The sequence below is a fragment of the Triturus cristatus genome, chromosome 1_2, assembly GCF_964204655.1.
Source record: "Triturus cristatus chromosome 1_2, aTriCri1.1, whole genome shotgun sequence".
NCBI classification, from domain to species: domain Eukaryota; kingdom Metazoa; phylum Chordata; class Amphibia; order Caudata; family Salamandridae; genus Triturus; species Triturus cristatus.
Genome location: NC_140580.1, coordinates 39,383,563 through 39,406,374, shown reverse-complemented (window position 1 = coordinate 39,406,374; position 22,812 = coordinate 39,383,563). Strand labels below are relative to the sequence as shown.

General features: G+C 52.2%; 1 pseudogene across 1 annotated transcript in view; it reads left to right on the top strand.

Annotated features, from left to right (window-relative positions):
• The window catches only part of LOC146866703 (lysine-specific demethylase 5B-like), a 501,879-nt pseudogene that overhangs the window by 217,746 nt on the left and 261,321 nt on the right, over window positions 1–22,812 (top strand). The window contains exon 6 of the transcript XR_014966529.1: window positions 1,984–2,163. The product of XR_014966529.1 is annotated as a lysine-specific demethylase 5B-like (transcript). The remainder of the gene's footprint in view (window positions 1–1,983; window positions 2,164–22,812) is intronic.

Below are 22,812 nucleotides of genomic sequence, written 5' to 3'. Positions count from 1 at the left end.
AGAGAAGACCCTGTTGACTACAGAACTGTCTGCTGCAGCATCGTTGACAGATGTCATGTCACCTACAACATGGTCTGCTGGATAATGTCATTTGAAATGCATGTTGCCTGCTGCATCATAAGTTAAGATGTCCTCTTCACAGCAGACATAGATGAATTTTGAGTCTCATTTATTCATTGTCTCTTGTAGAGAAGAATTAACAGTCAACCACAAACAAGAATATTTTTATATTATAAGTGCTCTGGGATAGTTGGCAGGACTATCCAGTGCTTATGAGATCAATGGAGATGCCCTTGAAGAAGAACTAGGATTACAGGTAAGAAACCTTTCCTTCTCCAACATGGGTAAGAAACCTTTCCTTCTCCAACATAGATTTTTTCATAGATTCACATGCTTGAACCTTCTCACATCATCCAAGTGGGTGCCTCCAATACATACTGAGCAGTATGAAATAACAATTTCTCATAGAAACAGCCACAAAATAGTGTGTTTTGTGCTTTTCAGACTCATTTTAAAAGACACAAACTTCGTCTAATGAGATTTAAGGTCCATGAACCTAACTTAATTGTACAAAGGGTGCCCAAAGCCTGGAGGTTGAGGACCGAGGTGTGCCCATAGGTCTGACCCCGCCCCCCCCCCCCACACACACGCACATTGTCGAGCCCTCCATCAGATCTAGCCGGCAGCCTGCCCCGCCAACGAACGAGTTCCTTTAAAGGTAACCGTTCCAGCAGGCCAAACCTGGTGCCTGTAGCTGACCCGCACTCCATCGCTGTCGACCATAGCTTTTCACTTTGGCCTGTTCTAGCACGACCAATAACCTTTGGTTCCCGCTTTGCACTTTTTGGTGCTAGACAACTCCTAAAAATTATATTTCTCTTTCCCCAATCCGATTTTTGCTTTTGGTGTCTATTTGCTCATTAAATTGCTAATTATATTCCTATTTTTATAAAATGGAGTAGACTATTTATTGTGTTGTGTTTTCGACTTAACTGTTTTTGTACTAATGAATGCTGTACCCTTGTTCCTTTGAGTTTAGCCTGACTGCTCTGTGCCATGGTTGCCCAGGACTGAGGAAGGATTTAATTTTAAGAAACCTAACTGGACTTGATACAGAATAGTGACATTATTACTTGGTGATGTCTCACAACCACCCCAACTGATAATCCACATTCTCACAGAGGCACGGGTGAATAGGCCTCCGCCTGATTAGAATACATGCCGTCACTTCTCAGTCCCACACAGCCTGGTAGGGCGGTCAGTAACCACTCTTGCCAAACACCTACCTCAGACTTGATGTTAACTCTGGCACTGCTACACCAAAAGTTGGAAAGTCTGGTGCCTAAAAAGCAGAAGTGGGAATTTGTGTATCTTACACCTGGTTAGCTTGCCATAAGCAGACAGTCTTCTCTCCGAGAAGGTACATGTACAGTATCAACAGGTGAGCCAAATTCAGCATTAAATGAAAGATATGTGAAAGCTGGGTATGATCTAGCACAAACTGATATGCGAGAGCCAGCCTTATGGTTTAAACGTAATGCCATTGCAGGGATTTGCAAGCATGATTGCCTGGTATTTGTTATTTGGAATTCAGTAAATGTGTTAAATATTTTTTAGACCAGCTGTACTCGTACTCTTACAAAGTGTCTGAAGTTGTGAAGGAACCTAGGAAACAATATGGTGTAGGGTGTAACAGATTGAAGTAAATTTTTCAGATTATAATGGAACAACATATTGGAATACGTTTTCTAGTTTATAATGGAAGTCCTTAAAATGTAGATTTTCATTTTTGTACAAATATATTTAGATTTCCATTTTGTCACTTTAAATTTATGACCTAAATGAAGATTATTTAAATTGACAATTTAAATGAAGATCCGTAGTAGTGCTGAAATATTCTTGACCATTGACTTGTGCCCGCATGTAGTGAACCTAGTTTTGATTCTTTGAGTCTGGATTAGTGACTGATACTTTTGTGTCTAGGCTAGCGGGCGTGTGCCAGTGCTTGACAACCTGGTGGAACTAGTGTCAAGAGGTCATAGTATCCCAGTGCATTTGGATTCATTACCACGACTGGAGTCCCTGGTGTCAGAGGTCCAAGCTTGGAAAGAGAGTGCATCCAGTACATTCCTGACTCCGGACTTAAACTTCTCTTTATTGGAGGTGAGTCATTTAAATCTTTCTATGTATTAGTTGTTTGAAAGTACTCCATTTTGACATGGACACCCCCACTTTCGCCTGGTACATGTGATTTTGACTAGAAGTGCACTGTGTTCCTGTTAACCAGGTCACCAGTGCCAAATCTCTTTCCCAAAACAGGACAATGGTTCTCCCGATTGGCAATGCCTTTAGCACCCTCTAGAAGTCCCTATTAAATAGTACCCCTGGTGCCTAAGACCTTGGGTACAAACGAGTGTCCCCCAAGTGCTGTAGCACAGTGTCACTCTCAGGGACCCGTCACCAAACTCATACAGGGCTGCTATCGTAGGCTGCATGTTTTGATGCAGACAAAAATGAAAACATGACCTGACACACATTCCCGTGTGCCAGGTCCCCTGACACTGAATGTATTACTTCAAATCAAATTTTATTGCTATAGACCTCGTCAGATATCCACAATATAAAAAAATATAATTTATACAGGAAGTGTCGTTCATAGATTAAACCGCTCTAAAATAGTGGTGAACAAGTTTTTAAAAATTTAAATACTTTATAACATAAACATTCATCTGGGGGGCTCTTAATAATTCAATCAGATCCATAATTCTAGAGATATTCTATTTAATACAAATAGGTTTTATAAAACAGCTATGTGCTTCAACCAGGAGTTTGTTAGGGCAAACAAACCGTACATGTACCAAATCTTGAATACCTCCTCCTCCTCATAGATCACAGAGGCCAGCTTTATCCAGTGTGCCACCCCAGTTTTCAGTTAATTCTTTTAGTGGTAGTGTCCTCAATCGCAACATCAAAATACGACGGCTAGCCTTATGATCTAATGAAAATCTCAGATATTTTGAACCCACTTTATATTGTACTCTAGCTAAAAATGGCTTATAGTGGGATAGCTGTAAACAGTAAGCCTCATCAGTATCAAAGCTCAATCTTGGGGTGGATTTTTTAGGAAAAGCATCAAGAGTATTGGGGACCAAGATTGCAGGAGTTTAATAGAACATTGGAAGTATTCCAAAGCATTCTCTAGGTTTTCTTTAAAAGTATTTTCCCTGGACCAGCCTTAAAAGTATCCTGACGTAAGAGCGCGCTCAATGAGTGTGAGAAAGTGGCTCTGTTCCTAAATAGGTTCAGTGTGTACAGAGTCCACAGTCCCCAGAGGTTTGGCAGAGGCTAAAGTTAGATAAAACCTTACTCTCTAAAGTGGTAGTTTGGTCGAGTAGTAAGGCAGTATCAGAGGACCATATTAAGCATTTGATGTACACACTCAGTCAGCAAATGAATTCACACACTCAAGAACTGAACTCTAGGCCAATTGTTTTGTATAAAAAAATATACTGTTGTTTTATTTCTAGAACCAAGCAAGCCTGGCACAGGTAAGCATGTAAATACTTTTCAGCTACAAGATGCTGTTGTTAAATACTTTCAAAAGATAGTAGGACTTTGTACCAATTCGAGTTTACAGGGGTTGCAATGCAATGCACAAACTTAGTAGACTCAGTACATAGGAATCAATAGGCTTTTTGAGTAAAAATGCAGTTAATTACTTTTCGGATTACTTTTTCTAACACAGTGCTGGATCCTAGATTCAGCCCTCGGGCATTTCCTGAAAACGGTTGAGTAAATACGTTTTAGTTAGAGGTACGATTTTTAAAGAATATTATTGTATTTCAAAAGTTGACACTTCGAAACTTTTTTGCATAGAATCACCAATGTTATCCTATGGGAGGAAATTAACTTTGCAGGTAAGTTACTTTAACATTACTTTTTTTTCTCAGTGCTGGATACCTAGTTTCAGCACTGGGACATTTCCTGAAAACAGTTGAGAACATGCGTTTTGGTTAATCGGGTGTTTTTTTTTTTTTTTTTAGGAATATTCTCAGTTTTCAAAAGTCGACACTTGGAAACTTTTTGGGAGAAAAAGTGCCAATGTTATTCTATGAGGAAAAAGAGGTTACCGGTTTCCAGGTAGGTAATCGGTCTTTTGAGTTAGGGTTCTGGGGTAAAACTCAGGGGACCCCCAGGGTCAGTGATGCACTGCTGTTGCACCCCTGGTGGCACAAGGGTGGCCGGGTGCAGAGTGTTGAGGCCCAATGTTATCCTATGGAGGATAGGGGGGCTCCGGTTGGTGGCTGCTGGCAAGCAGGCCACGGGGTTGTGGGAGCAAAGCTCCTAGGGTTAAGCTCAGGGCAAGTTGGGGACTAAAGTAGCACCAAAGGTGCACCCTCAGCGACACTACGGCGGCCGGGTGCAGGGTGCTGTTTTGAGGTCAGGTGCCCTGTTGATTTCAATCGCGATTCTCTGGGACAAAGAAACACTTCAGGCTCGGGGACGAGGATCTTCCAGGAGCGACCACCACTTCGAGGGGTAAGTTGGGATGTTGAGGGTTGGTTAGGCACTGTTGGTTTGGGCACACAAGGCCGTGGGGCGTCGGGTGCAGGGGTGTCTTGCGACGTCCTGGTAGGGGGGGGGGTCCTCTGGATTGAGGCTGCAGGCGTCAGGAGGCTTGAGGCAGTTCAGGGATCGCTGGATCTCGGGTCAGGATCTCCAGGGGGACCTCCTCGTGGTGTATTTTCACTCGATCTCGGGCCGGGTTCGGCAGGTGCAGAGGGGACTGGATTCGCGGTTCCTGGCTGGCACTAGGAGCTGCAGTTTAAACACGTCCGGTGTTCACGGGAGAAACAGTCTGGAAAGTGAAGGCAGGCAGGTCCTCCGGGGTTCGTGAGGTTGCTGTCTGCTGGACACGCTGGGATTTCGCAGGTTCGAGGGGAGACAGCCTTGTAGGGCTGGGGCCAAGTCAGTGGGCGTCGTCCTCTTGTTAGCTCTGCACGGATCTTCGTCCTTCTTATCTTCTTTTCTTGTTGTTGCTGGTTCTGAGGAAGGAAGGTTCAGGGTGCCCCTAAATACTAAATTTAGGTGTGTTACAAGTAGGTAAAGGACAGCGACAAATGGGTTCCTTCTCTGGGGTGGGTACACCCCCTATTCTGCCACTCTTCTCTCTCCAGTGGAAGGGGGGCAGGAGCCTGTCCCTGGTTGGCTGGGTCCCCCCTCCCCCCCTCATCTTCAAGATGGCGGGGACTCTAGGTTATGCTTCACCTCGCCTCCCCCCCTTAGGGGTGGAGTTGGCAGAGGTGGGCACACCTCTCTGTGAGAAGTTGGCCTGATGTATGATGTCGCTAGTTCTAGTGTACACCTTATATCAGTCCAAACAACCCTTATGGTGATTGGTTGTAAAGTCAACCTTATAGACCAGCTATCCTAGTGGTAGCATGGACAAGAGCAGTCTTAGGCTAAACTCTGAATGGCATGTGAAGCCAGCTGTGATACCATATATAATCCCTTGAATACCAAATGAAAGGACACCACAACAGATATATATATATATAAAATAAAGTGTATTTATTCTAGTCAAACCCTCAGCACTCTTTATGAGATTAGAGGTAAGTACAACACAGTCTTATTCAAGCATACATTAAGTCACACAGGTAAGTAAGACAGTTAGGCCCTAGGGGCCACGCAAACCATATACTAAGTAAGTGGTATAAGGACCACTGTCACGGAAATAGGATAGGCCTAGGCCTAGGGGAATCGCTGGGGCTACACTACACTAGCAACAGTTAGGAAGTGGAAGGCCCACGGGATTCAGGTGCAGAGTGGAAACACTCACGCGTAATGCGTAAAAGTCGATAGAAATAGTAGTTGTTAGCAATTAACAGTTTTAGGACAGTTCTGGTGTAGCTAGAAAGTCGAGACTCGGAAACTAGACCCTAGGATAGTCAATACCCTTGTGAGCACCGAAGTACCCAAGTTACCTAGCCCACGGGCTGCGGGTGCATAGGTGTGAACTTGCGTCGGGTTTCGTCGTGGACTTCTATGGATGCCTGAAGGAAAGTTGCTGACAGGCAGTCAGTGAAGAGTGTCCGGTGGATCCCAAGGCTGGGATCAAGAAGAGAGGAGACCTGCAAGCAGAAGGGACAGAGTCAAGGTCACTAGCCAGTGACCACGTGGAACCAGGAAGGAACCAGGCGATGTCGTGAAGATTGCAGGTGAAGGTGAAGCTTGTCGCTGCAGCCACGAGGACCAGGGCACGTCGAGGACGACCAGGACCAGGAGGCGAGCTGTCCCACGAAGGCTCTTGCTGTCGGCGGCGTCGAAGTGGGACTAGGACTTACCAAGCCTTGGCAACTGGAACCCACGAAGAACGGAGGACTTGCTTCTGGTGCAGACCAGGAAGGTCTGGGGTGCTTCTCTTTTGCAAGGAAGCAGGAGCCAGTCTGGAGGAGCCAAACCATCGGTGAAGATTTCTGGATGCGTCGTCACAAAGGCCACTAGCCAACGGGCAAGCAACCGGACAGACGCGGCAAGCAGGAAAATGCAGAAGGGCCCCACGCAGGACTCGTGGAGTGTGGGGGGCTGATCTTCGGTGCAGATGGTGCTTGGGGTTGGGGCTTCTCAATCCCCAGTGCACAACTCCGAGGGTGCCTCAGAAGCTGCGCTTGAAGATACTAGCCACTTTTCCCAGGTAGCCGTTCCCACGTCTCTCGTCGCCTCCACGGATCTCAGCTCGGCTGTGGATGTGGATCAGGGTCGGAGAAGTCTGGAAGTCAAGGCTCTGGTCGGGCTCTGCAGTCGGTCCCTCGTAGAACTTCAGCAAAGCAAAGGGTAGTCTCTTGATGGTGCCTGTTTGCACAGGGTAGCCACTCCTTGGCCACAAGGGAGATTCTTCAGTCTTCTTCTTTCGTCGAATGTCGAAGGTCCAGAGTTTCTGTTCAAGTTGCAGGTTCAGGATAATCTAATCTCCTAGGGCCCAGCTACCACTCTTATACTAATCTGGGGGGCTGGGTTACCTGCTAGGTCACGCCTTATGGGTGGGACCTGGGAGGGGGGTGGTTACACCCCCTTCCCTTTGTCCAGTTTCGCGCCAGGACTGGGGCTGGAGTGCCCCAGCGCCGGTTTGAACTGGACTATGCACGGGACACCTTGTGTGCCCCAGGCATGTCTCATTCTTTTCATCCCTCCCTGCCCCAATACACTAAGGCCTGTCTGGGGTGGTGCTCGCACCTCCCAAGGCAGGAAACCTATTCTCCAAGCCTCCCTTGCCGGGATCACTCCCAGCAGCAGGAGGTCAGACTTGTGTCTGTGGCAGCAGCATCCATTTTGTGATGCTGGGGCTCTGGTTAACTTTAACCGGGTAAGTAGGTTACAACATATCTTCTCCCTCTAGAAGGGAGGGATGATATCCTCATCCCCAGAAATGGGATGGGGGTATTATTCCAAAGTGTTAGACACCTTACACAACATGTTTTGATAAAGCCAAACCATAGTTACCATAACCGTTTAAGATTATAAGGCACTTTAAGAGTATATGGTAGGCTATATCATAGAACAGCTATAAGGACATGGTTCCGAAAGCTGCAGACAGGCTCAGCTCATGCTAGAGCACCATCACACATGTTACCAAGCAGTCTGCCTCCAGGATTGTTAAGGCCTGCCATAGGAGTGGCTGATAGGTACACATGTGTCTATATGTAAGTTAGGTATAGGAATACTACACCTAAGCAAGGAGTGATTACACAACCTTGCCCCAGCTGAGTGACCAGCCAGTTGTGTCATAATGGAAGGCCAGGCCAGGGGTGGCACAATACATGCTGCAGCCCCTGGTAGGCCTGGGATACACCTATGCCCTGGGTACCTAAGGTACACTGTACAGGGGCCAATAAGGTGATCCTATCCAAATGGGTTATGCACCTTAAGTACATAGTATCAATTTAGAGAGAGAACAGCAGGGCTGTGGGTCTGGTTAGCAGGCCCACAGCCACATCTAAGTCGAAAACCAGTAAAGCAAAAGCAAAAAGTGGGGGTGAACATAGAAAGCAGACCCTACTCTCCTACACTCTCTTCCTCACTTGTTTTTCCCGCAGCTTCTCCCGCCCAAAGTGGGGGGGGGGGTAGAACCAGTGGGGACCAGTTGCTGAAAGCAGCAAATGGTCTGGAGAGGCTCACAAAGGCGGCATGCCTTTGAAGCTCCTCCTTCGTGAACCCTGCCCATCCTGGGGGAGGAGGCTTGGCACCTCGTCCCAGGATGTGCATTGTTTCAGGCCTCCGAGAGCAGCAAGCTATCGACCCAGGGGTCCAGAAACATGTCTAGGGTGGCAGCCTAAGCAGCCACTCAGTCAGGTCACTGGAAGTTGCTCGAGTTTCAGGGGGCATCTCCAAGATGCCCTCTGTCGTGCATTTTACATTAAATCCCACACTGGCGGGGGGCGTGGTCTGCAGCCCACGATGGCGGTCGCATAGACAGCGAGCTCCGGGCCGGGGCTCACTATCCGCATGACAATCCTGCAGATTCCCACCTGATTTGGCCACTCGCGGGAGACGGCGGGCGTGTTGTGCCGCCTGGGTGGCTCCGGTGCGGTGTTTCGGCGATTGGACTCCTTGTGCGGCGCCGTCTGGGCCGGAGCGGATCCGGGGCCTGCCCGGGGCCTCTGAAGAGTGCTGGACATCGGACTCGCCTGTAAGCCGACGCGGAGCTGGTGACAGGGCCCGGCGGGGTGAGATCACGCCAGCTCCCCGGTGCTGGGCCTGAGTACGGAGATCGGAGCGAGCTGATCCCTAGAGGAGTACTACACACGTAGACCGGAGCTGGGACGTGGCTACTCGGGGGCTGGAACAGCAGGCCCGATAGGAGCTCCGGAGGGGTCGACCGCCCGCTGCACAGCACGGACCCCGAGATTGTGGCCGGGTCGCGGATGCGGAGCTCCGATTCCCTCCCCCAGAGGAGCCGGGACTGAGGAAGGGTCCAGTTGCATTTGCACGGTGGGAGCATTGACGGTAGGCACTGGCGCTGCGGGGCAGGGGCGAGGGGGGGTTCACTGGAGTTGCCTCTTCCCCCCCCCCCCTTCTCCCCCCCCCCCCACGATCGTATGCCTGCCTGCTCAAGGACACACAGGAGTGTTTCCTTCCTTGCGGTGCCTGCCTGAGGGCGCTTCCCCCCCCCCCCCCCCCCCCCCGCGGTGGGGTGCTGCTGGTCGTCGGAGTTTGAAAGGCCCGTGGATCCCCCTTGCCAGCGGGGGAGCCAGGACAGTGGGACCCCACAGGGGGGGAGATACGGAGCAACATATTGTGGCCCGAGAGCACTGCAGACTGGGGCATAGAGTCGTTGCCGAAGACGAGGTGAAGACTGTGCTGCGTTCTACGGCCCGGGAGCTGTAGGGGCGCCCTGAAATTTACCATGGGGCCATTGCTGTGGCAGTGAGGCCGAGCGGATAACGGCGGCCGGCACGGAGGAGCAGTAGAGGCGCAGGAGCGGCTCCCGGATTGGGCTAGGGGGACACCCTGAAGTAGAACTGGTGAGGGGCCCTGAGGGGATCGTGTGCACGCCGGGAGCACGGTGGCAACGGCCCTACAGAATTCACTGCATTATTATAGCCACTGGCTCGCTGGTGCTGGGTCCCACCCTGTTGCAGGCCATGGGGAAAGGAAAACCCAGGGTGCCGCCGCTGCCGGTGGGGGCGGGAGCCCCTCTGCCGCCATCAGGTCACTCATCGGCCCAGACGCACCAGGCGGACGGGGTGGCAGTGATGGACTCGCCGGGGGATAAGCTAGATGTGATACTGAAGGAGATCCGCGATTCTCGAGCTGTACTGGAGGCACAGTTGGGCATCGTCTCAGTGGAGCTCAACCTGCTCAAAGACGACCACAAGAAGCTCGCGGAGAGAGCCCGTGCGACAGACCAAAAAGTGGACGACATGGCTCCTCGGGTGCAGGCTCATGATGAGCAGATTCAGCAGATGCGCCAGCAGATGAACGCTCTCCAGGCACGGGCAGATGATGCAGAAGGGCGGGCGCGTCGGAATAACCTCCGAATTGTGGGGATGCCTGAAGGGACGGAGGGAACGAAGCCCACGGAGTACATAGAGGAGTGGATGAGGTCGACTGTGGCCCCTGAGGGACTGTCCCCCCACTTCACAGTGGAGAGGGCGCACCGGGTCCCTGTGAGGCGCCCAGTGCCGGGAGCAAACCCCCGCCCTATCCTGGCCAGGATTCTAAACTATAGGGACCGCGACCATCTGTTGCAGGCTGCACGGACTCAAGGTCCTCTGCTAATCGCCAATGCCAGGGTGTCAATATTCCCGGACTACACTTTGGCAGTACAACGTAAGCGGTTCTCCTATATGGACGTGAAAGCGAGAGCCCGAGCGGCGGGCCTCACATTTGCCTTGTTGTTTCCTGCGAAACTAAAAATTCTATATGAACAGCGGACCCTGTTTTTTGATACCCCGGACAGTGCTTGGGAATGGCTGGACACAAAATTCCCTGCAGTAGGCCCTGTGAGACGCATGGACTCTTCCCTCTCGAAGACACAGGGTCTCCCTCGACGACGGCGGAGGGGTCCCCTCACACAGAGCTCGGTCTCGGCTTCTCTGGACCGCCAGCAGGTAATGGAGGGCAGGAGGGGAGCGCTACGGGCCGCCTCCAATTTGCGTGCCCCCCGCCCGGACATCAGCCCTAGCCAGTCTGAAGATGTGCACACGGATACTGACTGAGGGCAGCGTGGCTCTGTTTCCCTCGGCTACCTCGCGGCTTAGTGCCGATCCTCTGGCCTCTGATGGCAAGTAATGGCAAGTCCACGAGATCACGCCGAATGCATTGCCTAGTGTTGTAGTACTGCCTGATTGCAGGTTATAGTGCGGCACACGCACCTAGCTGGGTTATTATATTGTAGTGATATATATGTATTGATCAGACAGGAGGGAATAGATGACGAAGTCCCTGGCCCGGGCCCTGTACTGGGCTCGCACGAGAGTGCAACACCTGTTACAGCAGTTAGCGATTTCCCCCCCCCCCCTTAGGCAGCTGCTTTGGTTACGATGAGTGGAATGCTTGCATGGCTCAAATGGTTTGGTCGAACGAGGTTTGTACGTTGGACCCAGTATTGGGAGTTGGTTAAATTTGTTCTATGGATGTCGCATACTCTGATATTGCCGGGGATGGGGGTGGGGGTGGGTGGGTTGGGGTGGGATCCGGGGGGACTTCACCAACTGTTTATATTTGATGATGGCCGCTAATAATACATATACCATGGTCTCATGGAATGTTCGAGGTATGGGTTCGGTCTCTAAGCGGCACAGGATAGCTGCACAGCTACATCGATGTAAAGCCCAAATAATTTGCTTCCAAGAGACACACTTGCTTTCCACTGAAACCACGAAATTACAACGGAGGTGGCGCGAACAGTTGTATGCAACGGCATATTCCGCCTTCTCCAGAGGGGCGGCCATTTGGATCAGGGCGGGTATCCCTTTTTCTCTTACTGAAAGTAGGGTGGATGACCAGGGCCGGTTTGTCCCTTACTGGGCACACTCGATGGTAGGCAGGTAGTGTTGGGCTCTCTTTATGCTCCAAATATTGATCAAGAAGTATTCCTTGCACGGGTGTCCCGGGCACTTGCGGGGTGGTCTCGTGTCCCGTGGTTGCTGGGCGGAGATCTTAATGCAGTATTTGACATTGGCCTAGATCGCTCCCACCCTCCATTGCTCAACACGGCAGCAAGGACGCAGGCTGCAACCCTTACCCGTTGGGCACGGGGTTGGGGTCTAATAGACGTTTGGAGGGCGCTACATGTTAACATGAGGGAATACTCCTTCTATTCTTACCCCCATAAGCTACATACACGTTTGGATCACTTTCTTTGTTCCCCTGAGCTTTCTACAGCGGTTCTACATTGTGAGTTCAGGGGGAAGACAATATCCGATCATAATCCTATAGAAATGCGACTAACTTGGGGCCCTTCCTTGACTCCCATCCCTGTATGGAGGATGCAGCCGCTTCAGCTTGAGGACCAGGTGTATCGGGCTGCATTATCTACAGCTGTGGACACCTTTTTTGTTGACAATGAGGGCTCGGCCTCTTCCAGAGCACTTGAATGGGAGGCCTTCAAGGTGACGATCCGGGGAGTTGCCATGGGAACGGTGGTGGGATCACGGAGGGAGGTGATTAGGGATCTTACTGACATGGAGGGGAAGTTGCAGGCCCTGGAGGTTGCGGCCCAGAGTGGGGTAACCGGTGCGGAACAATTACAGTCTGCTAGGATTAAATACGCAGAGCTGCTGGAGCGTTTACGACTGTTGGATTTTGCTGCATATACCCAACGTACGCACACTACGGCAGATAGGGCAGGTACCCTCTTGGCGCGGATGATCCAACCGAATTTGAGCCCTACCCCGGTTCTGGCAGTGTACACCATTAATAATATTTTAGTTACATCACAGAGGGACATTAATCTGGGTTTTCAGGACCACTATGCCCGCTTATACACGGCCCCTTGCAAGGATGATCCGGCGCCCATACACGCGTTCTTGGCAGAGGTGCAACTTCCTAAGATCCCTGATGCAATGGCCGAGGACATGGCTGCCCCGATCACGTCCGGGGAAATCAGGGTGGCAATAAAAGCACTGGCCCGAGGCAAGACGCCGGGTTCGGATGGCCTCCCAGTGGAGTTTTACTCCACTTTTGCGGATCAGCTGGTACCGAGATTGCTCCAACTTTATAACACTTCATTGGAAAAGGGCCTTCTCCCGCACACTACTAAAGAGGCGATCGTTACATCCTTATTGAAGCCAGACAAGGTAGCGACGGACCTTCTGTCGTATAGACCCTTCTCTATTCTAAATACTAATTATAAGGTGCTCAGTAAGGTACTAGCGGCGCGCTTATTGCCATGTCTTCCCCTTCTGATCCATACAGATCAATGTGGATTCATACCCCATCGCAGCACCTCATTAAATATATGCCGGTTGCATGCCCTGATGCGCGCGGTGTCGACCTCTTTCCCACAGGCTGGCTGTTTGTCCTTGGATGTGCGCCAGGCGTTTGATACCCTCAGTTGGGACTATATGCTGGCGGTGTTAGCTGAGTTAGGCCTGCCCCAGTCCTACTGTGCATGGATTAAATTACTGTATAACGAGCCTACGGCGCGTGCCAAGACGGGTCGGGCCATCTCTCCTATGTATTTGATATCCCGGGGTACTCGACAGGGGTGCCCCTTATCCCCGATGTTATTTGTTTTAGCCCTGGAACCGCTAGCACAGCACCTGCGGCGGATTATGGCCCCGCTCGGTATTCCGCTCCGTGGTGAGATACATTCTATATCGCTTTACGCCGACGATATGCTGTTATATTTCCGAGACCTCGGGGCCGATAAACACCCAATAGCTGCTACTTTTGCCAGGTTTGGGGGGATATCGGGGCTGTTTCTTAACCCTACAAAGTCTGTGGCCTTTGCCTTTTATAATGCTCCAATGGCCCCTACCATGCAATTCGGGGACATGCAGTTTAACGTTGAGCCGGTTACGTTCAAATATCTAGGGATCCATATTTATAGATCGGATGCTGATACAATAGAGGGTAACGTAGTTCGTACCATCTCCTCGTTGCGCACCCAGATAGCCTTCTGGACCTCTTTGCCATTGACGATAGCGGGTCGGGTGGCTATATCAAAAATGGTAATGCTGCCCCGTCTCCTCTATTATTTTGTGAACATACCAGTCGTCCTGCCAGCTTGGATTTTTAAATTGCTTGATACCTTATTAATATCATTGATATGGGGGGCAGGTAGGCGTCGTTTGGCGCTGGCTAAGATGCAGCTACCTACCACGCTCGGTGGCATGGGGGCACCAGACTTTAGGTCGTACTGTATTGCGGGGCAGCTGCAATGGATGGCGTACTGGCTGGCGGGTAAAAACCTATTTGAAATCGGTTATACCCCGGAGCAGCTACGCAGTGGGACACTACAGTCACAATTATGCCCTGGGGCCCAAGAATTGCGGGATCCTCCGTACTTGTGGAGGGTAGCATTCCAGTATTGGAAGCGGGCGGGGAGGATGGCGGGGCTTCAGTCCCCATATGCCCCAAATGTCCCCCTCTGCTGGTTAACGACTGGGAGGGGGGTGTTGTCCCGGGGCCAGCTGCGGGGATGGACTAACGAGGGAGTGGAATCGGTTGGGGATTTCTTTCTGGATGGCCAGTTGATGCAGCATGAGGAGTTTGTGCACGCTCATTCGGTGACTGACGCCTTGTTCCTTACCCATGCGACCATAGTACGTTACATTCGCACATATTGGTTTGCTGACCGCGTGGAGCCCCCAACCTTTCCTTTACTGAGGTCCTTACACATTTTGGGTCATGGGCGATATCTGGTGCGCTGGCTCTATCGTGGCCTGAGAGAGCATTTATCGGTCTCGTTGAAGCAAACTAGGCAGAAATGGGACCTGGTCTTGGGACGAAATCTGGATGATGGGGAGTGGACTCGAATACTAGACCATCCCCGAAGAGTCTCACGGAACTGTCGCCTAAAGACAATCCAGCTGTTTATATTACATGCAGCGTACCTTGCCCCTGCAACGATATGTAGGATGTACCCCTCGGCATCGGCGGCATGCCCGCGGTGTCATGCGCCAGACGCTGACTTTCTGCACATGATGTGGAATTGTTCCAAGCTGCGGGAGTTCTGGGTGGAGGTGACGCGGGAGCTTGTGGCGGCAACGGGACGCACCCCTTGGGACACCCCTGAAGCTTGTCTTCTGGGGTTATTTCCCCTCCCCAAAACGGCAAAGCTACAGCGCAGATTCGCAGGGCTGGTTCTGATTTTGGCGAAGCGCATGATAACGAAGCGCTGGAAGGCAGCTCGGGCACCGAGTATCGAAGCCTGGCGCGAGGAGGTGGGCAGATGGGCAGTGGCGGAGCGGGAGGCTTTATACCAGGAGGAATACAGAGGCCTGAGAAAACGACCAATATCACTGGAATGGGCTCAACTGATGGAAAAGTTTAAGGCAATAGAAGCCCTAGATCCCGCAATGTCACAAAATGCTATGCGAGTAAGTGGGGTGGATGTGTAAACGCAGGGGGGCGCTTGGAGATGGCGGAGCTGGGTAGGTGATGCAACTGTAAGCCCCGCTTTTTATCTGAGATCTCGGCTATCCCCTGTGCACGGGGTCCCTATGGGCCCCCCTTCATGAGATGGCTCGTCCTTCCCCCTCCCCCCTTCCGGGGATTTGCCTCCCTGTCCCTTCCTCTGTCTTCCCTTTCTGAGTCCTCTCTCCTCCCTCCCTTTCTCTTCCCCCCCCCCCCTCCCCGCCCCTGCCTCTCCCCCTTCATTTCCCCCTTCCTCCTCCTCCCTGGCACGCACCCCCTCAGTTGGGGGGCATCAGAGGTTGGTGAGCACCTGCCGCAGCTACATTGGCGGGGGTGGTCCACCCGCACAGCGACACCAATGTTCTTAGTTAGTTTGGGGGTGGGGGGAGGGGGGGTTGTGTTGAATTGTGTATCATATTGATCTGCTCACTGAAAGTACAGTACCTGTCACTAGAGGTACTAGTTGATCGTCTTGTTCGCATATAACCATTGTCAATGCTGGAAATGTTGTAATGCTTAGATGGAGGGGCAGATCTTTGTAAAATGGTTCCCAGATCTTGGTCGAAATTCCGAAAAATGCGCAGATGGCACATGGATATAGGATGTACATGTATTGTCTTTTGTGTGTTTTTGCTATGTTCAATAAAGATATTTAAAAAAAAAAAAAAAAAAAAAATCCCACTCTGGCATCAGTGGGGGTTTAATGTGCTGAGAAGTTTGATGCCAATCTTCCCAGTCTTCACTGTAGCCATTATGGTGCTATGGAGTTCGTAATGACAAACTCCCAGCACCATATACTCTTGATGGCAGCATTGCACTCCTGCTCCTGTACCCTCACCACTGGCATAGGGCACCCAGCTAGAGTGGTGACTGATGTATGCCAGGGCAGTGGTTTGTGGGCATGGCACACAGGGATGTGTGCCATGTAGTCTCTGTTTTGTTCTGCACCCAGACACACAGTCTGCAAAGGCAGTGTGTGAGTGTCATGGTACAGGGCCTCTGAGGGTGGCACAATATGTGCTGCAGCCCTTAGAGGCCTTCTCTGGTCACAGGACCCTGGGTACCTGTGGTACCATTTACCAGGGGCTGACATGTGGCCAGAGATGCCAATTGGGGTTAGGCTTCAATGCAGTTTTAGGGAAGGAACACAGGCCCTGGGCACACTCAGTCAAAGCACATCAGCAATTCAACAAAAAGTGGGGGCATACCATGCAAGAAAGAGGGCACTTTCTCACAAGGGCCCTCCCTTGCTGCCGCTGCGGGCGGCGGCTCCGTTCGTTCCGCCACCGCCTTTGCCAGGTTTTCCGGACAATTTTGCCCCTAGTTGGGACCTTAATTGTGACACGGATATGACCACTGGGAAGGGTGTGAGGACCCTCTCGCACAGCAGCGCGGGTCGGACCAGGAATGGACGGAAGAGCTAGAGGATGTCGGTTGCCTTGACCTCTCCTCTGACCCTGTTTTTTTTTCTCCTCCTGCTGTGGCTATGGAGGGGGTCTCTACATACACTGTGGTGCTCCGTAGAGCAGCTGAGGCCCTTGACCTGCCTACAGTGACCCTCAAGACTAATCTCCTCACTGAAGTACTTCAGCCGACGGCAAGCTCTTTGGAGCCCTGCTGGCGTTCATTGAGGCCCTAACTGACGTCTTGATGGGCACCTGGTCTAGACCAGCCACGGGGGTTCCCGTGGATAAGAATGTGGCCAGGCGCCATCGCCCAGCCCCGGGTGAACCTGCTTTTCTGTGTGCCCACCCAACCCCAGAGATCCTGGTCATTCAGGCCTCCACTTCCCAAAGCGCATTCCCAACCGCTCCCCCGGATAGGGAATCCAAGAAGCTGGAACAGTTCGGCAAGAAACTGTTTTCATCTGCCAGCTTAGGGCTGCGGTCGGTGAACACTGCATGCCTCTTGGGCCGCTATTCCTCCTCTGTGTGGGACATGGTTGCGCAGGTTTTGGCTCAGTGTCCGGAGGAGGTGTCGGACAGTGCTTTCCCAAGCTGTTGCCAAGGGGAAAGATGCGGCAAAGTTCGCCGTCAGGTGTGGACTGGACACCGCGGACTCACTGGGTAGGGCGATTTCCAGAACAGTGGCCCTCCGTCGTCATGCCTGGTTGCAGTCCACTGTTTTTTCAGGGGATGTTCAAAGTTCTCTTATGGACATGCCCTTTGATGGTACTCGCCTGTTTGGCGATAAGGCAGATAGTGCGCTGGAGCGTTTTAAGGTCTCCCGGGCTACGTCCAAGGCCTCTTCACCACATGCCCGGCCACGTCTGCTTTTCGTTCCTTTCGTGGCCTCAGAAGGGGCGCCCAACACGTTTGTTCAGCCAGAATCCTGCGCAGAACCAACCTCAGCGCGGATGTTGTGCCTGCCACGGCAGGGACAGGGGGCCAGCGTGCGGGTCAGTCCACCTCAGCTCCCATAGCATCCGCCTCAAAGCCTTCCTAGTCCGAGCTTTGTGGCACACCCCACGCTGGTGGACGGCAGGTGCCGCCATCACCTTCCTCACTGGCGTTCCGTTACCTCACGTTACCCCTTCGAGACTGCCCCTCCAGCCATGCCACTTCAGTTCCACCGCATGTCAGGGGACCATTTTGCTCTTCTCTAGCCGGAAGTCATGGCGCTCTTGGCCAAGGGGCCCATCGAGCGCGTTCCTGGGCCAGAAGTAGGACGTGGTTGTTGTTCCCACTAATTTCTGGTCTTCAAGAAGGAAAAAAGGGGCCTGCGTCCCATCTTGGACCTCAAGAACGTCAACTGCTTCCTCCAGAAGGAGAAGTTCAAGATGTTGACTCTGGCTCAGGTCTTGGCTGCCCTCAACCCTGGAGACTGGATGGTAGCGTTGGACTTGCAGGACGTATATTTTCATATCCCCGTCCTGCCGGCCCACCGGCATTACCTGCAGTTCACGGTATGCCTAGTGCACTTTCAGTTTGCCGTGCTCCCCTTCGGCCTTACCAGTGCCCCTCGGGTGTTCACGAAAGTGATGGTGGTGGTCGCAGCTCCTCTGCGCAGATCAGGAGTTCCAGTCTTTCCCTATCTCGGCGACTGGTTGTTGAAGGCGGGCTCGCCCCAGGCAGTCGTCTCCCACCTCCAGACTATGGCTGACCTCCTGCATTTGCTGGTGTTCTCCATCAACGTGGCGAAGTGGCACCTGAGTCCCTCTCAGAAGCTCCCCTTCATCGGAGCGGTTCTGGATTCGACGCAGTTTCGGGTTTATCCTCCCGAGCAGCGAGTCCGGGTCATTCAGGTTATGATTCCGATCTTTCAGCCTCTATCCCGGGTTACAGTCAGGATGACTCTCCGGCTCCTGGGCCTAATGGCCTCCTGCATCCTGCTAAAGCAACATGCCAGATGGCATATGCGGGCTCGGCCGTGGGACCTGAAGTTCCAGTGGACACAGCATCGGGGCAACCTGTGCGATCATGTCCAGATCTCGGAGGGCGCTGCACGACATTTGCAGTGGTGGCTCACGAATCATGATTGGGTCAATGGCAGATCCCTCTCCCTTCTCCAACCGGAGCACACAATGGTGACAGATGCGTCCCTCCTGGGATGGAGGGGTCACATGGGAGAGGCGGAGATCAGAGGCTTCTGTTCTCTGGCGGAGTCCCGGCTTCATATCAACCTATTGGAGCTGCGGGCGATCCAGCTTGCACTGAAGGCATTCCTTCCCTCTGTACGGGGAAGTGTAGTGCAGGTGTTCACGGACAACACCACCGCCATGCGGTACTGCAACAAACAGGGCGGGGTGGGGTCGTGGACCCTATGTCAGGAGGCTCTCCACCTCTGCACATGGCTGGAACATCAAGGCATTACCTTGGTGGTTCAACACCTGGCAGGTTCTCTGAACGCCAGGGCGGACGAACTCAGCCACTGGTGCATGATGGATCACGAATGACGTCTGAACTCGGACGTGGCACAAGGTCTCTTTCTGCAGTGGGGAGAGCCTTGGTTAGATCTAGTCGCCACCGAAGAGAACGCGCAATGTCATCAGTTCTGCGCATTGGAATTTCCAAGGCGGCACTCGCTAGGCAACGCTTTTCTTCACGAGTGGAGCTGCGGTCTGTTGTACGCCTTTCCGCCTATACCACTTCTGCCCAGAGTGCTGAAGAAGATTTGGCGCGACCGGGCCCAAGTCATCCTTGTGGCTGCGGATTGGGCACGAAGATAGTGGTATGCCGAGCTACTCAGCATGGCTATTGATCCCCCGATCCGACTGCCTCTTCGGGAGGATCTTCTGTCGCAGCAGCAGGGGACGGTCCTCCACCCGAACCTGTCCAGCCTCCACGCGTGGAGATTGAGCGGCGATATTTGACAGCTTTCGACCTTCCTGTCTGTGATATTATTCTGGCAGCCAGGAGTCCCTCCACTAAGACAGTATACGCCTGCAGGTGGAACAAATTTGTGGCATGGTGCACAGCAAAGGCTGGGGATCCCCTTTCTGCCCCTCTTTCCGAGGTCCTTCTGTTCCTTCTCTCTTTGGCCCAGCAGGGCTCTGCTCTGGGCACTATCAAGGGTTATCTCTCAGCCATTTCTGCCTTTCTAAGGCTTCCAGATCAGCCTTCTCTTTTTAATTCTCCGGTTGTTAATCGCTCCCCCCCCGTGCCTTTCATAATGCCTCAATGGGGCTTAAATATTGTCTTGACCTATCTGATGTGCGCTCCCTTTGAGCCACTTCATAACTGTCCCTTACGTCTTCTAACTCTAAAGACGGCTTTCCTGGTAGCTATCACCTCTGCCAGAAGAGTGATTTAGCTCCAGGCTCTTTCTTCTAAACCCCCATTTCTCTCTGTTCATCCGGACAAAGTGGTTTTAAGGACTCGTCATTCTTTCTTGCCAAAGGTTGTCACGCCCTTCCACATCGGGCAGACCATCACTTTACCCACCTTTTTTCCGCCGCCGCATCCTTCAAAAGAGGAAGAGAGACTCCACCGTCTGGACCCAAAACGTGTGCTCTCGTTCTATCTGAAGTGCACACAACAGTTCCGGGTGGATGACCAACTTTTTGTTGGCTGCGTGGGTGCCAAAAAGGGTCGGGTCGTGCACAAACGGACCATCTCTCGGTGGGTCGTTCTGTGCATCAAAGCATGTTACTTGTTGGCTAAGATGGAGCCTCCTGTGGGGCTGCGTGCCCATTCTACCCGGGCAGCCGCAGCCACTACTGCTTTGGGACGCGGTGTTCCCTTGCAGGACATCTGTCAGGCTGCTACGTGGGCCTCGCTGCACACGTTTACCAAGCATTATTGCTTTGACAGGCAAGTCCGGAGAGACGGCTCTTTTGGCCATTCTGTTCTCCGTGACTTTCTGGTGTGATCTTGTTCGCAGACCCACCACCGGGGTTGGTATTGCTGGGGTATCTATTCTAAGGTAAGGAATCTATCATTAACGTGTCTTTCAGATGCACAAGTTACTTACTTGTGTAACGATCTGTAAGAGACATTAGTTAGTGATAGATTCTTTACCGCCCCACCCATCCTCCCCGTTCTGTGAACTGATTTCTAGGGTTAAGGTCATCCCTGTCAGGGCTCTAGTTTCATGGCACCAGTGGTCAGTTTCATGCATGACTCTGCGTTCCTGGTGCAGAAAGTCGTGCACAGAACTGACGTCAGCGCGCATGGTTGGCGCCTAAGTAGTCTCCGTGACGTCATCTCGGCGCCTACGACGCCAGCGACAGGTGCGGAGCCGCATGATGCCAACTTTCGACGCGCAGGGGTACTGCTGATGAAAACTTTCCGGATCCAGTCTGACGCCTGGGGATATTCTACGGTAAGGAATTTATCACTAACTAATGTCTCTTACAGATATATTGTTAAACAAGTAAGTAACTTGTGCATTACAAAAAAAGTCGATTTTTCCTGCAGTAACTGAGTCCCCAAAGCTCGGGAGATCTGCCAGCTCTTCACCCAGGAACCAAGACCTTCAGAGAAGTAGCGTACCTTCTTCCCTGCAACCTGCAGGCACCCAAAGACTCATGTGGGACTTTGTGACAGCAGAAACCAGACTGGTGAAGACACCACTGCACCCCTTGCTCCAAACCCAAGTTGAAGTGGGCCAACGGTGTCATTGTGGTCCCCAGCCCTGCAGAGACAGAGTACACTGTGTTTTCGCCCCAGTGAATTCACCAAGGCCTGCAGCCTCTCCGCGCAGGCCCTCCCCTACTGTGACTGCTCCCTGCAAGGAAAACCCGCAGCCTAAAGACACCTCTGTACCTGTCGCTCCTGGGCCTTGGAGTAGAGGACTGTGAGAAAGTGCCCTCTTTCTGCATGGTATGCCCCCACTTTTTGCTGAATTGCTGATTTTCTTTGGCTGAGTGTGCCCTGGGCTCCTCCTAATCAGCTGCCCAGGGCCTATCTTCCTTCCCTAAAATTGCATTGAAGCCCAAACCCAATTGGCATCCCTGGCCACAGGTAGGCCCCTGGTAAATGATACCACAGGTACCCAGGGCACTGTGACCAGGGAAGGCCCCTAAGGGCTGCAGCACTTATTGTGCGACCCTTAAAGGCCCTGCAACTTTTGTGAGAAAGCGCCATCTTTATTGCATGGTATGCCCCCACTAATTGCTGAATGTACTTTTACTGAGTGTGCCCTGGACTCCTGCCAATCAGGTGCCCAGGGCCTATGTTCCTTCCCTAAAACACAAAACACAAATTGGCAAACCCTGGCCACATGTCAGCACCTGGTAAATGATACCCTAGGTACCTGGGGCCTTGTGACCAGGGAAGGCCTCTAAGGGCTGCAGCACTCATTGTGCCACCCTTAGAGGCCCTGTACCCTTACACACACACACTGCCCTTGCAGGCTGGGTGTCTGGGTACAAGACAAAACAAAGAGTCGACATGGCACACATCCCTGTGTGCCATGCCCACCACCTACACTGCCATGGCATACATCAGCCACCCATCTAGCTGGGTGCCCCATGCCAGTGGTGTGGGCACAGGAGCATGAGCCCTGTGCCCCTACAGTACCCAGGTCCATTCCTGGGCCCTGTAAGTGCAGTGCTGCCATTTAAGAGCACATGGTGCTGAGAGCTCGTCAAACACGAACTCCACAGCACCATAATGGCATCACTGAAGACTGAGAAGTTTGGTATCAAACTTCTCAGCACATTAAATCCGCAGTGATGCCAGTGTGGGATTTAATGTACCAAGCACCCAATAGGGCATCTTAGAGATGCCCCCTAAAACCTAACCTTCAATCCTCGTCTGTTCTGAGTCTGCCTAGGCTGCCACACAGCAGACATGTTGCTGGACCCCTGGGTAGGAGAGCCCCTGCTCTCCTGGGCCTGCAACAATGCACATCCTGGGCGAGGTGCTAAATCTCCTCCCCCAGGATGGGCAGGGAGAAGCTTCAAAGGCATGCTGCCTCCGTGAGCTTCCCCAGGCCACTGCAACCCCCCACTCTGGCGGGAAGCTTGGCCGGAAACCCCAAATAAGGACAGGGGATGTGCCTGCCTGCCAACCCCACCCCTCAGGTGGGGGAGGCGAGGTGAAGCACATCTCCGGGCTCTCGCCATCTTGAAGATGGGAAGCCATGCTCAATCAGGATTATGCTACTGCCCCCCTCCCACAGGAGAGAGGCAGGATAGGGGGTGTACCCACCCTAGGACAGGGACCCATTGGTCCCTGCCCTTCACCTACCTGTAACACCCTTAAATCTAGTATTTAGGGGCACCCTGAACCTTCCTATTCCAGATTCCGAAATCCGAAGTAGAGCTAGAAGAAAGAAGACCTC